General features: G+C 39.5%; 1 long non-coding RNA gene across 1 annotated transcript in view; it reads right to left on the bottom strand.

Annotated features, from left to right (window-relative positions):
- LOC119864663 overlaps positions 1-12154 on the bottom strand; it is a 61478-nt gene extending 49324 nt beyond the window's left edge. Inside the window, exon 1 of the long non-coding RNA XR_005374777.1 lies at positions 12106-12154. This is a non-coding gene — a long non-coding RNA (uncharacterized LOC119864663). The remainder of the gene's footprint in view (positions 1-12105) is intronic.
- Between the last annotated feature and the right edge of the window lie 5418 nt (positions 12155-17572).

Below are 17572 nucleotides of genomic sequence, written 5' to 3'. Positions count from 1 at the left end.
ACCTCTCCCTCCAGCATTAGTAAGAATCTCAGTAATCACTCCAACAGAAAAGAGATGGTTCACTCAAATTAGGACAATCCAAGGAGGGTTTAATGAAAGGGATATTTGAAAGATGTAGACAGATGTAGAAACCACAAGCAATAGTGCAGTACCCCAGGGTTAATAAGAGTGAAATGGTCACTTTCCTTACATATGAAGAGGCAAGATTCAGGAATGGTAATCAGAACTTAGAAGAAAAAATTCCAGTGAGAGGGCAACCTTGAAATGAGAAGTGACCTTAGGTTGAGGGTATAGTCAACCCAAAGCCCTAACGAGGTAGCAACATTGATTCTATTCCTAGTGCATTTGCAGCCACTTCAACTAAGCCATAACACACCATTGACAATGCTAGCTCCTCAGGAGGCTGGAAGGCAGTATGCCTCTTTATCGTTTCTTAGGAGGCCCAAACAGATAATATGGAGGTGACCTCAAGTATTTTATCTCTTTGTTTTCAGTAGAAAATGAGGCCTCTTCAGTGTCAGCCTTCTGGTGAGACAGATAAGGACAGTCCAAGAGAACAGTGCCTATATCAAGATGGCCACCATGTCTGTTGGCCAGCTGCCTTTGGGGCAGGCAGTTAGCCTCAGGGTTTAGGAAAAATAGGATAATTAGGATAAATTAGGATAATTAGGATAAATTTAGGATAGTTTTTCATTGAGATTGGACATTCAAACTGTGATCAGAAAGCTTTCCACTTTTACCCTAGAAAAATCTCTTCCAGGACTTTCCTATGGTATCACTAAATTCAAACTATACCATCAAACTATCACCTCCGGTTACAAGTTTGTAACTTGTTACGGGTTTGACTGAATGCTGACTTTGAGGGCAGTAGTTCTTTAGAAAGGCTACTCTGATGCCCATATTCATCTTCTCCAGGAACACAGAACTTGCTTTAAAAATCACAATAAACCTTTGTAACAAGTCATTTCCAAACATTCTTATGATGCCACTGCTTCCTCTTCATGCAGTCATCAATTACATCTGGCAACTACAGAGGCAGCCCCCCATAATTCCTGGAGTGTGGCAGCTTGGAACTTTGAGTACTGATTCATTTTGCATTAGTGCTTAGCAGCAAAAAATCTTGACTCCCTGCACTGAGCAGTAAATTATTCTTAGAATACTATTCTTAGATGCTTTGAATTTAATTACCTTGTAATTTCCAGGTCATGTTATTACCATGAAGTTACATGATTTTGCAAATTTATTTACAGCCTATAAAATGAAAATGACTTTGGAAATGAATGTTGCTAAATTGGCTCCTTGTAAATAGCTTTTCTGTTGTTTAAAAAGAAACAAAAAGCTTTCCTATGGGAAAATGTGACTGGCTCATGTGCCTAATTTTTTAAAAATCAAGGATCAGAATCTTGAGTAGAAGATGTAAGGTCACTCAAACAGGAGTTAGGGAATCTCTGAATGGTCAGGCAGGTAGACAGGCAGCATGCAGAGGATAACCAGTAAGATAAAGGGGGTCATATATGGAAAAAATGGTCATATCAGGACCAGGAATTTGGTCAAAGTCTGAAATATTGGTACTGTTTAGGATCTAAGGCCCAGAGATTTATAAGCAATTGACAAGTTTTGTTCAATGGAAATTGACATAGGTCAAGGATGACTTGAATATTGCACTTGGTAGACAGTATTCTATTCTGTCTATAGTATGTTTGTATGACCAAAAAAGTGATGCATGATTGGTCTCTAGAGGGAAAGTGGACTGTTTGCTTCATTTCTCATCCCTATCTAATCTGATTCCTACCTTTCTAGGATCAGTAGCAAGACACTTGGTCTCCCAAGAAGGGAAAAGTTGCTGAAATTTAAGGAAGTTAACTGGCCTACTTTCAGAGAAGTCATGTCATATGTGGGTCCAGCCGCTCTTCTCTTTCTTCCTTGCTCCCCAGAGGGATGGTACAAGTCTAGAGCTGTCCCTATAGGGCCTGGGATTTCTCAGTCCCTCATTAAATGATCTCTTTCCTTCCTGTTTGGTGGCTTTGGAAGGGAATGTAGGCCAGCTTGATCCAGCAACATTCCCTTTGTTGGTAGTCATCAGACATCACTTATCTCATGGTGATTGAACCAGAGTCTTTGTCCGAGCATTTTGGGATATGGTGCAGAGAGTCAGAGCCATCCTCACAACCCACTTTATCTGAGGCTGATTGGGCCTAACCAGCTCTGGGGAAAGGAGACTTCCATTTGGTCAAGCTGTATTACTAAAACTCTGCCTTGGCATTAGGTTCAAATACAACAATACCTAGTTACCTGGTCACTGGTATGTTCTTAGGCATGTATCTCTTGGGAGGACCTCATGGGAAAAATGGATGGCTGGCCCAAGGCAGAATTTGTATGTTTCTTAGGCTCCTGGATGTAGGAACAATATGTAGCACATTGGACCATCTCAAAGTCCAATAGCCACTAGCTGAGGGTCAGTATATGGGTTGATGGTCAATTTCTGTTTTTCTCATTCTGTTTTCTTTCTCGAGGGACCTTTGTCCCCCTCCTGTGCCTTTCTCTTCTCCCTATTTATTCCCTCAGCAACTTCTGTACTACTGTCCTCCCAAATACCTACTGGCTACTCCACATTATTTCTTCTTTGTTACCCCTTGATTTCCAGCCTGTACACCACCATTGCTAACCATCCCACAAGTTTCTTTCTTCCTAAGCAATGTCAGGGTTTACTTAAACAGACCATTTTACTGCCTATTTGAGAGCAAAGAAAAAGGACATGCTAATCTGTAAGTAGAATTAGTTCACCATCAGCCGACAATTCATTATCCTCTGACTGATATTGACCATTTTGGCTGAAATGCCTGAAAGGGGTTCCCCAGGTCATAAACTTTGGCATTTTCAAATTTTCAATTACTTTTTAAGAAGACAACTCTTACTTTTAATGGCATTACATGTTTTTTTTTTTTTAAGTTCCTAAATGTTTAAAAGCTGACATTATGGGATCCATATGTTGCCAAATAATAACTTAAAATGAATAAATATTTCATGCATATTGTTCTATTTACTTTTGGCCTGCATTCCAGAAACACAGTAAGCACTCAGTATACATATTAACTGCTGAAACCAGAAAGCATGACATATTTAGCAGCTTGATGTTTTATTAATGTTAAGCCAGCTGGTAGCAGATTGGTAACTGGAAGTAATATCCCAACTCCCTAAAAAGACTGGTATGTTGCACTGCACTGGAGGCAAAAAAAAAAAAAAAGAAAGAAAAAGAAAAAAAGAAAAAAACCCCCAAAAAACAAAAACAAAAACAAAAAACCTAAACCAAATAAAACCATCATGTGGATTTAGGTTACAGACAATGTTAGCTAATTCTTTAAACTTCAGGCTAGAATTTTATTTGGGGGCTAAATTTTACACAACACTGCCTATAGATTTCACAATTTCTACACTTCTAAAAATGAATTTTTAATAAACATTAGATTATTTTCTACTAAGGAAAAGTGTAAATTCATTGACTCTCTATTTTGTAGTAGTTATTGTTACCAAGGACCTCAGATATGGTTGCTAAAGACAAATCTAAATATGGAATGATAGAAATTATGATTGGACAGTGTCCCTCAAGGACTAAGGAGGTAGCATCTTCTCAGCAAAATAAAAGCCGTCATGGTAGTGAATAAACTATGCTTCCTTCCATTAAGTCAAGCCCCTCCCTTTCTAAAAAGATTTATTTATTTATTTGAGAAAGAAAGAGAGTGCCTGTGTGAGCAGTGGGGAGGGGCAGAGGGAAAGGGAGAGAAATCCTCAAGCCGACTCCCTGCTGAGCATGCAGCCTGACTCAGAGTTCCATCCCAAGACCCTGAGATCATGACCGGAGCCAAAACCAAGAGTAGGACGCTCAACCAACTGAGCCACTCAGGCGCTCCAATCGAGCCCCTTTTAATTTAATGAATACATGTAGTCATTACATTATCTTGATTTGATATGTTTACACAAGTACTATGGGATTACAGAGGAGAAGCAAATCACTTTGCCTAGTTAGTTGAATGGCAGACATGACACGATGTTAATGAAAGACCTTACAGAGGAGGTGATACTTAGGCTGAATCATGAGAAAGGGTTGAAGATTGCCAGGTGAAGAACAGGGAAAAGAAACCTGTACCACCTATACCAAACAGGGGGATAGGAAAGAGTCTGTACAAATGTTAGAGTACTCGATTAGAAACATCTACAAACATCGCTGTTCATGGTCTCTTCTAGAGAGCCTGTCCCCACCTTAGCTCCTGGAAAAAGGTGGTTCTGTATGCCTACAACTTGCTCAGCTCATGCTGACTGGTTCGAAGATGGATGCCTCACCCAACACATGGTTGCTAACCAGTCAGAGTCTTCAGAGAACTTCAGCTAACAGATCAGAGATACGCTGAAAAGTTGTGACAGGGGCAGCCATATTGAGCCATCTGTAGTGACTATGTGAGGCCATGTGCACAGCAAGAAAGGAGAGGAAGCTGGTCCAGAGATAAGCAAGAACTGAACAGACTCATGGAAAAAGGCAGTGATGGAAGAACCACATGTATTTTGTTTTCTGTCTTTTCTATTCATCAAAACACACCAGGTTCCATTATGGAAGGGGATGGCAAACTACAGCCCTAGGGACAATCTCACCTAGGGTCTGTTTTTGGATAGCCTGAACTGTGAATTGTTTTTACAATTTTTAGGATCATAAAGAAGGAAAAGGAGGAGAATTAACTACTTATGTGGTCTGCAAAGCTTTTATAGAAAAAGTCTGTCAACCCTGCACTATGGGTGATAACTGTCACCAAAACTTAGAAGCTTATAACAAGGAGGGTTTATTTTTCCCTCATGTTTCCCATCACCTTGTAGCTTCGCTCCACACCCCCTTACTCAGGGAAGGAGGCTGACAGAGCAGTCGCCATGCTGAGCACTGTCAAACCCTGTAGCACGAAGAAAGAGCTCCATAAAGTCTTGCACAGGTGATGAAATATTCCAGTCTGGAAGTGGCTCACATCACAACCATGCAGAGCACATTGGCCAGAATTAGTTGTACAGACCCATACAGACACGGGGGGAAATATCGCCCACAAAGGTAGAGGACTGGAAATATTTGAGAAACAGCGCTAAAGACTGAAACAGATGTTGAAAATTGTTGTATCCACACCTGAACTATTTCCAGTAAGTTTCTGTTTCTTGGAATGACAATATCCTTGAATATAGAGAAATTGCAAGAGAGGAGCTCTAAAGTCAGATAGGAGTCAGTTCAGTAGAGGCCTTGCACGTCATGCTAAAAAGTCAATAGTTTTGGGTTTTTTTCTGTGTTCAGTGGCAAGTCTTAATGGATTTTAGTTAATAGGAAAGAGACAACTGTTAGTTTTAACCTAACCAGGATTTTAGAAATATCAGTCTAGCTATCACATGGAAATAAAAATGGGAAGATTTATTAAATAAATTAATGAGTCAAAATAGGGGTCCAGTAGGAAGCTATTGCAGGGAACAAGTCAGGAGTACATGTGGACCTGAAATAAAGTTGCATGCAGGTGAATGAGCAAGACACCTAGACTGAAACAAAGGCATAAGAAGGATTTATAGGACTTTTTGCTGGGACACCTGGGTGGCTCAGTCGGTTAAGTGTCTGCCTTCAGCTCAGGTCACGATCTTAGAGTCCTGCTCAGTGGGGAGTCTGCTTCTCCCTCTTCCCCTACCTCTTCCCCAGCTTGTGCGCACGCACACGCACGCGCATGCATACTCTCTCTCTCTTAAATAAATAAAATATTTTTTTAAAAAAAGACTTGTTGCCAAGAAAAGTAGGAAGCAGTATGGAGTGGGGAAACCTGAGGTTTACACCTTGGACAAATAAGTGAGTGTTAAGACTAATAATTTAGATAGGAAGGTGGAAAAGAAAATAGTTCATAGGCCTGTCCATCATGCATGGTCTCTGAAGATTCTAAGATTAACTTCTGATCTAATAACCTGACTACATTCCTCTCTCCTTGAATTTTCATTTTTAGGCCCGTAAGGAATAGGCTTCAAAACCTTTCTTACTGTTCAAATTGTGATCATCTAGGGGTGCTTCTCATGTTTCTTGATTTCTTAAGTGCTGGGGATAGCATTTCTAGACTTCTATGCTGTAATCCACCACTTTGAAATGAATTGTGGCACACAGCCACGTATTTGTTGGTTTATTTCTTCAGAGCATCCTGACCACTAGGGCCTCAGTTGCTTGTCCGGAAATTGGACATATGAGAATGGAAAAAGTTTAGTTTGTGGCAGCTTAGCTCATACTTCTATCTGGAATAAACTGGAGATGAACTTTAATGTTTAACGGTAGCTAATTAAACAAGTTAATGTATAGGAGGCAGATGGAAATATAGACAATTAAAGAAAAACAGACTGAATACATTTCTTTTGGGATATGCTAATGATGCAGGCTTACACAATGGAAACCAGAGGCACCATTCATAGGAAGCAACAGATCTCAGATGCCTGTGCAGGAATTGACAGAAATGCATTATTAACATACCATTATTATGGCAATTTCCATAGTTCACTGAACTATGTACTACTATTGAGAGTCAAAACATTAAACATGTTGTTTAATATCACTGAACACATGTATTATAATGTAATATGAATAAACCATGCATTGCAATTATTCCTTTGTGTTTCCAGACATTGCGGCCCTCTGCAAGCTAGATTGGTGATGTCACTCAGATGTCATTTCCCTTTGATGCCTGTGCTGATCATTTGCCTGGTTGCTCTCAGATCCATTCCTATACTTTCTCTGTTCTGCTTCTACCACAGGAAGTGGGTGACTGAAAACTACAATACCCAGGCTCCTTTGCTAACTGGTTTTGGGTTCAACCAATGGGAGGCAATGTTGACAGATAGGAGAGCAGGAAGAAAGGGGGGGCAGCCAGGATATTTCTATCCCTTTCTCTCTGCAGCATCTTATCAGTGATTGTATGTCTGGCATGTTCCAGATTCCCGCTAGATAACACATCCCCTCTGTGCCCCTCACTCCTTTTGGGAAAACTTTGTGTTAGCCCCAGCTCACAGTGAGTAGCTCCTTCTCCACACTCCACCTTTCACCTGACAGTCCAGTCATGTGGTCCCCTAGGTCAGCTCCTCCTCCAGCTTCCAGCTCCACCTGGGCAAACCTAATCACAGACTATTGAGTTCTCACACCATCCCCTCTCCTTCTCTCTCTCTCAGTCTGACCACAGCAGCACCTCCCTGCAATTGTTAAATTCTGGGCTGACCCACCTTTCCCAGTTCACTCTCAGTTCTTTCAACACCTTCACAACGAGATCCCAATATGTTTTTTTTTTCAATTATATTGAGATATGACTAACAAATGAAATTGTCATATATTAAAATTGTAATATATGTAAATATATTAACTGTATGGTATGTAATATATTTAAAGTGCACAGTGTAGTGATGGGGAAAGACTTCCACATCAGGGTTCATTAACCCTGGGTCCTTATATTCAACACCTTCTATTGAATACCTGGCAAGGGTTCTCTATATGGTCCATGAACATGGACCACAGCATGCATGAGAGCTTCCAGGGGGCATCAAGAGTTATGAGACTAAGTCACTGATATAGGCATAAAGGGATGTGATTCTGAGTCAGGCTGTGCTAAAGGGAAGACTGAACTTCAGAGGATCTCTTGCTGAATGGATACTTCAGAAGAAAGATGAGAAAAAGCCCTGGATGTGCATTTTCCACTTCCAGCCCCAGAACCTCCTCCAGCTTTTGATATTCTCAGGGTGCAAAATCTCAAGCAATAATGGAAAACCCATTAACAATCCTATACTCCACATCCTCACACTAAAACATACCCTAAGAGAAAACTTGGCTGCTTCCTCTGAGAATAAAATTGAAAAAAGGAGAGATATTAATAGATTAATAAATTATTGAGAGCTAAATCAGTGTGTAAACAGCATCCCTTAAAAGCAATCTTCTGATGACTTTTGTAGGACTGAAAAATGAGCTTATCTAACCTCAGTTAAGTTGCCTGACTCTGGATATGTTTGACTTCTTTTCCCCCCTCAGACAGGAGAGAGCAACATGTTTTGCTAGAATCAAAGGGCTTGTAACATCTGTGCAATGTGAAAGTGGAACATGAACTGAGAGGCAGTGGGGCCTAAAAGTTAAACTTACAGGCTCATGTGTTTGGATGATCCTGGGTTTGAATCCTAGCTCTTCTACCTACTAATGGCATGACTTTGGGCAAGTTACTTAAATGTTTGTGATTCTGTTTTATTAACTGTGAAATGGGGATTATAGCACCTATCTTGCTGAATAATTGTGCAAATTAAAAGAGATAAATGTCAACATTTGTATCTTTGGGGTAAATACAATTGCAATTGCTGGGTCATAGAATAGCTCTATTATTAATTTCTTAAGGAACCTCCATACTGTTTTCCAGAGTCACTATACCAGCCTGCATTCTCACCAAATGTATGAGAGGGTTCCCCTTTCTCCACATCATCGCCAACATTTGTGGATTCCTAACTTGTTCATTTTAGCCATTCTGACTGGTGTGAGGTGGTATCTCATTGTGGTTTGGATTTGTAATTCCCTGATGCCAAATGATTTGGAGCACTTTTTCATGTGTCTGTTGGCCAACTGTATGTCTTCTTGGAGAAATACCTGTTCATGTCTTCTGCCCATTTCTTGACTGGATTATTTGTTTTTGGGGGGTGTTGAGTTTGATAAGTTCTTTATAGATCTTGGGTACTAGCTCTTTATCTGATATGACATTTGTACATATATTCTCCCATTCTGTAGGTTGCCTTTTAGTTCTGTTAACTGTTTGCTGTGCAGAAAGAAGCTTTTTATCTTGATGAAGTCCCAATAGTTCATTTTTGCTTTTGTTTCCCTTGCCTGTGGTGATGTGTCTAGTAAGAAGTTGCTGTGGCTGAGTTCAAAGAAGGTGCTGCTTGTGTTCTCCTCTAGGAATTTGATGGATTCCTAGATCACATTTAGGTCTTCCATGCATTTTGAGTTTATCTTTGTGTATGGTGTAAGAAAATGGTCCAGTTTCATTCTTCTGCATGTGGCTATCCAATTTTCCCAACACCGTTTGTTGAAGAGACTGTCTTTTTTCCATTGGATATTCTTTCCAGTTTTGTCAGAGATCAATTGACCATATTGCTGAGAGTCCATTTCTGGATTCTCTATTCTGTTCCACTGATCTATGTGTCTGTTTTTGTTCCAGTGCCATAATATCCACAATAGCCAAATAATGGAAAGAGCTGAGATGGCCATCAACAGATGAATGGATAAAGAAGATGTGGTATAAGCATACAATGGAATATTACTCATCCATCAGAAAAGATGAAATCTTACCATTTATGGTGATATGGATGGAACTGAAATGTATTATGCTGAGCAAAATAAGTCAATCAGAGAAAGACAATTATCATATGGTTTCACTCATATGAAGAATATAAGAAACAGCACAGAGGATCATAGGAGAAGGGAGGGAAAGTGAGTGCAAAGAAATCAGAGAGGGAGACAAACCATGAGAGATCTTAACTATGGGAAAGAAACTAGGGATTGCTATACGGGAAGTGGGGGGCGGGTAGGGTAACTGGGTGACTAAGGAAGCTTGTGATGTGATGAGCACTAGGTGTTATATGCAACTGGTGAATCACTGAACTCTACATCTGAAACTAATGATATACTATATGTTGGCTAATTGAGTTTAAATTAAAAAAGAAACTATTAAGGACAAAACAGAATCAACTACTTCATAATAAATATTTTCACTATGTTGTTTCTAAGGAAAAAGAGAGATAAATGCCCTAAAGTATTATCAAAATACTGTGTTTGATTATCAGCAAGCTCTAAAGAAGAAGAGCTGAAGAACACAAAGATTTAGCATCAGAGATTCTTAATCCTTGGAATGAGTAAGAATCATTGAGAGAGCTTGTTAAAAAGCTAGAGTGTTGGGCCCTAGGCCCCAAAATGCTGATCCAAAAGGTCTGAAGGTGAACCCTAAAAATGTGAAGTTTTAGTCAATTCATACCAAGGAGACTTAAATGCCTATGTACCAAAGATCTCACCATGATAAACATTCTCGTTTTTCCTTCATCTTCTATCTAAATGCAACATTTCCTTTGGATGCACCATTTTATTTTACATCAGTGATTTATCTGAATTCTAAAATCATTTTCTTAACACATCATGTTAGTCAGGAGAACAGAATGGAAGTCAGATAGCCTGGACACTAATAATGGGTAAGCTACTTAACAACCATGTAGCTTTGGTCAAGTCACTTCCTCACTTGAAACCTTAGTTTCCTTATCTAAGAAATCAGGAATAATACTCGTCCTATTTACTTCTCAGTGTTGCTGGAAGGAGCAATGGGAAAAAAGATTTGAGAGAATTTTTTAAACTAGACGGCACTATACCAATGTGAGTTATTATATGGAGCCAGTTTGAAGACAGTCTCAATGTCCTGAGTTATAAACATGAAAGAGTTTCATTTTTTCTTTATTTGTTACTGTGTTTTGTCAAATCTCATCTTTCTCATGATAGAGAAGTTCTTTTAAGATCTCTCATTTGAATTCCTTGACTCTTCAGTCATTTTTAATTTTTCAACCAGTCTCGAGTAACTGGAGATTTAATCTTTCTTCTCTTTATCTAATACTCTATTCAGCTGAAAGGGTTTCTCCCCCAGCACAGGCTGAGACTTGGGGACCAGAAATTTGGAGTGAAGCATGGATGTGCTCCCACACCTTGCATCCCATCCCAAACTCTGCCTTTGCTCATCTGCTCTGAGGCAGTGTAGGTGATCAACCCATGTTTGCATATGTCCTTCTATCACAGCACCATGATGAACTGGCTCTTCTCTTTGTGGGCAGTAATGACTGCTTCTGAATGAGTGTTCCTTTGCCACATTGACTAGATTACTCTTTCCTTTCTCAGTCTCATGAAAGATGAGATGCATGATCTTAAGAGTCAATGTATGCTGTATAGGCTCCAAAAGGCCAGCCAGGTGAGACACCAAATCCTAATACCACTACCACCCCCCACACCCTGGTATAGATTATCTCTCATGGGATTTGCCCACATTTCCTTGCTGGTGTCATGAAGATATGTCCCTTTGGCACAGCCTGTTGGCCCTATATGTAGATAGTCTCCAATTCACCTGAACACCCCATTCTCATCTTTTCTCTAAATCTCAGTTCTGGTGGCCTGTGGGCATAGATCAGCTCCATCTGACAGATAGACTACCTCCACTAACTCTCCAAATTTATTCTCTAGTAATGCTCTTTCTCCCATGTTGAGAGCACAAGCAGAGGCAGTGAGTCTGATTGCTTGGGATATAATCAAGCGCTGAATAGGATGCCTGTCTTCTTTCTTACAAAACTTAGAAACTTCCTAATGTGATGTGCTGAGTGGAAAGAAACTAGTCTGCAAAGGCTACATACTCTTTGATTCCAGTTACATGACATTGTGAAAAAGGCAAAACTACAGAGACAATGAAAATATGAAAATATTGCTGGGGGCTCAGGGACTGGGGGACAGGAATAAATAAGTGGACTAAGGAGATGTTTAGACCAGTGAAACTATTCTTCATGGTACTGTAATGGCAGATACATAACATAATGTATTTATCAGAATGCATAGAACTGCAGAACACAGAACTCTAATGTAAACTATGGTTTCTAATTAATAATAGTGTGTCAAATTTGGTTCATCAATTGGAACAAATGTAGCACAATGATGCAGGATGTTGATAATATGAAAACTGGGCAGTAAAGGTATATGAGAATTCTCTATACATTCTGACCAATTTTCTGTAAATTTAAGACTTTCCTAAAGAATAAAATCTATTTTCTTTAAAACAATAAGGCAATGATGATCAACTAGTCATTATTTTATACAGGAATTTTTGAAAAGTGTTACTTGGTGTGTTCTGGGAAGAAAAAAGTCAGTGAACAGTGCTAGTGGTGGAGCTGAAAAATAAATGAAGTATTTTGCATATTAGGAGAAAAATATTTTGGCATGAGGAAGTCCTAGCTCTGCCATCTTGCTGGCTGTGGGACCTTGCACAGGTTAATTAATCATGCTGGGTTTATATTTCCTACCTCTAGGTTGGATCTAATAATTGGAGACTCAGACAGTTGCCATGAAAATCAGAACAGAGAATATATGAAAAGTTCTAAGTATTGTGACTGGCTCACAAAGTGGCAGAGATGATGTTCATGAAGATGATGCTTAAAGAAGGATAGGAAGAACAGAAAGAAGAAATAATTGATTTGAGGGTTAAGGAGGGCTTTGGAATATTGCAGATTTTTCTTATTTAATTACGATCATTACGACCGCCAGCAACATAAGATTATCAATTCAAGTATAACCTTATGGGTTAGGAAAATGATAGGCAAAATGTAGAATCCTTAAAAATAATTTCAAATTGTACGTGAGTCTATTGAAATTCCTCTCTTGTATAGCAGAGAGAGGGAAAAATCCACTTAACTAAACCATAAGTAAAAAGAAAAATAAATCTGAGTATTCCCAAACAAAATCAGTTTTAGGGAAAAGCTTATATTTTGCCTCAGTTTCTACCTTTACATTCACTTTATTCCTGAAGAAGGCTTAAAATCTAATGAAAACATATCATAGTTTACATGTTTTTTTGCTTGTTTTTTAAGAATTCTACTTATCCTTCCAAAATTATTTTCCTCCCTGATCTGAATGATATGTCAAAGAGAAGCCGAGGAGCCAGGTGGAATGCCCCAGTTTCCACAGTAAGGGCTGAAAGCTTTAATTGTCTTAAATGAAGAGTCCTGTGCCCTGGATTTGCTGGAGAACCTCTATTTTAAGCGACTCCTCTTATTATTCTGTTTCAGGGACTCTATTTTTCAAAGCCCTGATTTTGCCTGGATGCCAAACTGTAGGAAGTCATATGATTCGGGGCTGCATCAGGTCTAGTATTTAAAATGCCAGAAAAGACTTGGCATTTTAATAGAGAAGACTTAGAAACGCATAACCTCATTTGACTGGGGATAAAATTGAGACTACATAGTTCACTCTAAGCCCCACAGTTAGTTATTTGATAAGCAAAGACCTATACCCAGGTCTGTGTGACTTCAGAGATCACACCTTTCATCACACAGTTTAATTTCTGGGTTCTTGCACCCCAACACCCAGTGGTTCAGTCTTTGGCATGAATCCCATTCCAAAAGCACAACTCACTGGGCAAAATTAATTTAAAGAGAATCCCATTCTTTGCTTAAATCTATCAAGAATGTTAAGACTAGGAAATGCACAGTCCAAACACAGTCCCAAATCCTCCTTCCTCTCCTACACTCACAGCTAACAATTGTCCAAACTATACTCCCAACTCCTCCTTCATCCCAGACCAACGTGCTTCCTTTTCTTCTCCTCACTCACTTTGGTTAAGTAGATAGGCTCACTCCTGCAAGGCTAAACCTTTATCTTTTCCTTCCCTCTTCCCATTTCCCTCTCCACTCCAACCCCACACCCCCTCCAGTCCTGTTCTTCTTACTCTGCATCCTTAAAGTTCAAGGAGCCTGTCTGTGAAGCCAGAGCTTCCCCAAGCAAAACCCACCTCAAAACCCTTTAACTTAAGCAAATGTGGGGAGGAAAAAAAAGTGGAACATTCTCAAACTGTAAATGCTAATATTTTGTCTTTCTTCCCACTTCACACTTTGTCTTTCTTCATACTTCACACACTTCACACTTTCTTCACGTACACACTTGTGACCTCCTAAGTCAAGTCCTAAGTCCCACTCATTTCTAAACCTCTCTGGCAGTTTCTGGTTGCTGTCCTAGGTCACAATGCAGGGGACAACCCTCCTTCTAACACTATGTATTCAGGCTCTTGTGGTAAGATTCTTGTTTCCATCAACTACAACCCTGGGACATGCATTAATTTTTTTAAATTATTATTTATTTTTATTTTTATTTTTTTAAGATTTTATTTATTTATTCATGAGAGAACAGAGAGACAGAGAGAGGCAGAGACACAGGGAGGGAGAAGCAGGCTCTATGCAGGGAGCCCGACGTGGGACTGGATCCCGGGACTCTAGGATCACGCTCTGGGCTGAAGGCAGGCACTTTAACTGCTGAGCCACCCAGGTGTTCCTATTTATTTTTATTTTTAATCAGCCATTATGGCAGATTATATTTCCCAAAACTAGCCGCAATGATATATATCCCATCCCACATGTTTCTCTTACAATGGACTTTGACAGTCTTCCAATAGGAGGTAGGGTTGATGCTCTCTCCCTTAGAACCTGCTCAGAATTTTTTAAATGCCTCAACCAGCAGACTATGATAAAAGTGGCAGTGATGTCTAAGCCTAGAACATAAAAGGCGTTGCAACTTCCACCTTTCTCTTGGATCTCCTACACTGGGAAAGCTAGATGCCATGCATTGAGAATATTAAAGCAGCTCTGCAAAGAGAAACCAGAGCCCTCAGGCTTATCCCAGGACCAAATTGCCATGCATATGGATGAGGCCTCTTGAAAGTGAGTCCCTGGGGTTCCGTGGGTGGCTCAGCAGTTTAGTGCATGCCTTTGGCCCAGGGCATGATCCTGGAGCCTCGCCCGGGATTGAGTCCCACATCAGGCTCCCTGCATGGAGCCTGCTACTCCCTCTGCCTGTTTCCCTGCCATTCTCTCTCTCTCTCTCTCTGTGTGTGTGTCTCTCATGAATAAATAAATAAAATCTTAAAAAAAAGTGAGTCCTTCAGCCCCAGTCAAGCCTTCAGATGATGGTAGCCCCAGAAAATGTAAGACTGCAACTACATGAGAGACTCAATTGAGAACTATCTGATCCCTTTCCAAATATCTGACCAACAGAAATTGTGAGAGATAATACATCAATATTGCTGATTAAGTCACTAGATTCTAGGTTGATGTTATACAGCAATAAGTAAATAACACAACAATTAATGCCTCATGTTAAATTTGTCCCAGCCTTGAATAAGTCAATCCAGGCTAATTTTAATGTAGCTCTCAGGGAAGGAAGAATTTTTTTAAAAAATTAAGGCCAGAATGGTGGGGGGAGTGCTTCTTTTATTTCTCCAAGGAAATAGCATGTAGTGGGATCAGAGAAAAATGTCCCAAGAAGATGAATACATTTAGAAAATAGACTGCTTCTCAGCTTGTCTAAGAGAGTGCCTGAATTGAAATAATTGGTGTGGCCAAATCCTAATTCTCTGGATGAAGAAAAGTGTTTGATGATGGGGGTAAGAATTGAAATCTTTCTCATTGGAGCATTAAATAAATTCCATATCACCCAGGGATCATAATATTCACCCTCTGTGACTTCCTTCCTATGTTGAAAGAAAATGCATCTACCAGGTATGGGCAAAAAAAAGTGGCTTCTAAAAGCCTAAATTCTGGGAACCTAGAAATAACCTGGTGGTGACTTCAAAGTCATTGATATTTCTTTGGGGAAACATAGACTATGTTGACAACCATCGAGAAATGTATCACTGAAATAGGCATATAATGTTCTGTCCAGAAGACTCAGACAGGCTAGGGAAAACCCATGATTTTCCAAATCAACTATTTAATTCTTTCCTTTGATCCAAAACAGCAAATAGCTGTTTGGGAAAGATTCATTTTGAAATATGTTTCTGAGTCAGCTTGGCTCTTTTTATCTGCAAGGAATAAAGGGTCAGTCAGCTTTCTTTAAGACATGGGAATTATTATAAGAATAAATATGGAAATAAGCATGACAGCTTAATATAGAAGACCTTGCTTCTTGACACAAAGATACATGAAACATCACATACCTTATTTTTTCTAAATCAGAACAAACCTTGTACCACCTTCTCCATGTTCCACCAGCACATGAGTGGATAATCTTAATCCTTTTGAAGAAATAGATGAATAAGAACTCTGGAATCTATGGAAGTCCAATAAGCTTGGGAAAGAGCCTCTAATACTCATAGTCCTTTATGGATGGCAGCTAGGATTGCCACTGACAAAGTTCTTGTAATTCACTCAGAGTTGCTCCTGCATCCACTCCCTTTAATACTTTAGCTCCCAAGTTCACAGCATATAGTGTTCACTCTCCAGACATGCAAATGGCACCATATCACAGGTCTGCTTTTCCCGGGGGCTATGTAGGAGGGGATTCTCCCTCCCCTATCAACCCAAAGAAGAGGAGCGCAGTTCTTGTTCACTGACTTCAGCCCTTAACCCCTGGAAGCCTGTTCTTTTGACGTGGCATACCAAGGGTAGCTCATGAATATACTCAGTCCCAGGACAGGTAATAAGATGCCTTGTCTATAAAAAATGTTAAAACAATAAAACACAAAACTTTACTTTTTTATTTTCTCCCAGCAGGCAATCTAACAAAAACATTCATCTCTGCCAAGAGGCAGACCATCCCCACTTCCCATCCTTGGAATGCCACTATCTTTTGAACAATCAAGTGTTATAGCCTAGTAAGCCTAGGTTTGGAAAACAAGCCCTCTTAAAGGTCTCCTATCACAACAGACATTTCAAACTTTTGAAAACAAAGGGCCTTATAAACTGGTATAAGGGAAGTATGTGAATTACAATATATGTAGGCTCATGGGAATAAGAATCTGAGTAATCCAGTTAATCCTCATTATTCTTGTTGTCTGGAGCTTTCCTACTGGGTTGCCTTTGAGTCAGGTGCCCACGTCTGGCGTAATCAGTGGTGGGGTAGGGTTATAAGATGCCCCAACATTGAATTATGTGGAAGAAACCTCATTCATTTGGGATGTAGGATGGTAGGTGTTACAAGATTTAGCCTATACAAAAAAAATCTCAGTATGTTGGGTGCCTTTCAAGGTGGGGAATTCAGGGAAAAGTAATGGGGGCATGTTACAATGATATATTACATAAGGTCTCTGAATTGTCTTCATGTGTAGTCCAAGCAGTTGAATAAAATCACATGAGGTCAGCATCCAGGGCTAAATCCCTGCGTTAGGAGAAACCTTTTCCTTTCCCTTAATTTCCCTACCTAGAAAGGAAAATTAATACTATCAAGATAAGTCCCCAGAGGATGTCTGGACAGATAATAAAAAGGATTAAGTGACTTCAGGGGTATTTATCTATTTCATAGCTTAAGGTACATAGTTCATGTCATAGCTATTACTAGCTTAAGTACCGTAGAACAAGGAGGAAAGTATGAATTTAAGGCAGTGCTACTCAAAGTGTGATCCATGAACCAGCATCATCGCATCAACTGGGAACTTGTTAAAAACAACCTTCGTTGTTTTAATGAAAGGAGAATCTGGAGCTGTTTATTACTGAAGCATATTCAGGCTATTCTGACTTATAAAACTATAAATCAAGACTTGTGGCATGGATCAAAACCAGTACTTAAAGAAAATGTGTAGTTCTAGACGCTTACAAAGGAACAGAAAAAGGGCTGAAAATTAGTGGACTAAGCAACACATTAAAGGAATTAGAAAAAGAATGACCACATAAACTCAAGGAAAGTGGAAGAAAAAGAATGTTTTAAGTGAAATAAAAACAATGCTCAATTAAATATAATTCATTAAGACAAAGTCACTTATTTGAAGACACTAGTAAAGTCAACAAA

Source organism: Canis lupus, chromosome 20, assembly GCF_011100685.1.
Source record: "Canis lupus familiaris isolate Mischka breed German Shepherd chromosome 20, alternate assembly UU_Cfam_GSD_1.0, whole genome shotgun sequence".
Taxonomy (NCBI): domain Eukaryota; kingdom Metazoa; phylum Chordata; class Mammalia; order Carnivora; family Canidae; genus Canis; species Canis lupus.
Note: the sequence above shows the minus strand (reverse complement) of the source record. Positions and strands in the feature narration are given on the sequence as shown.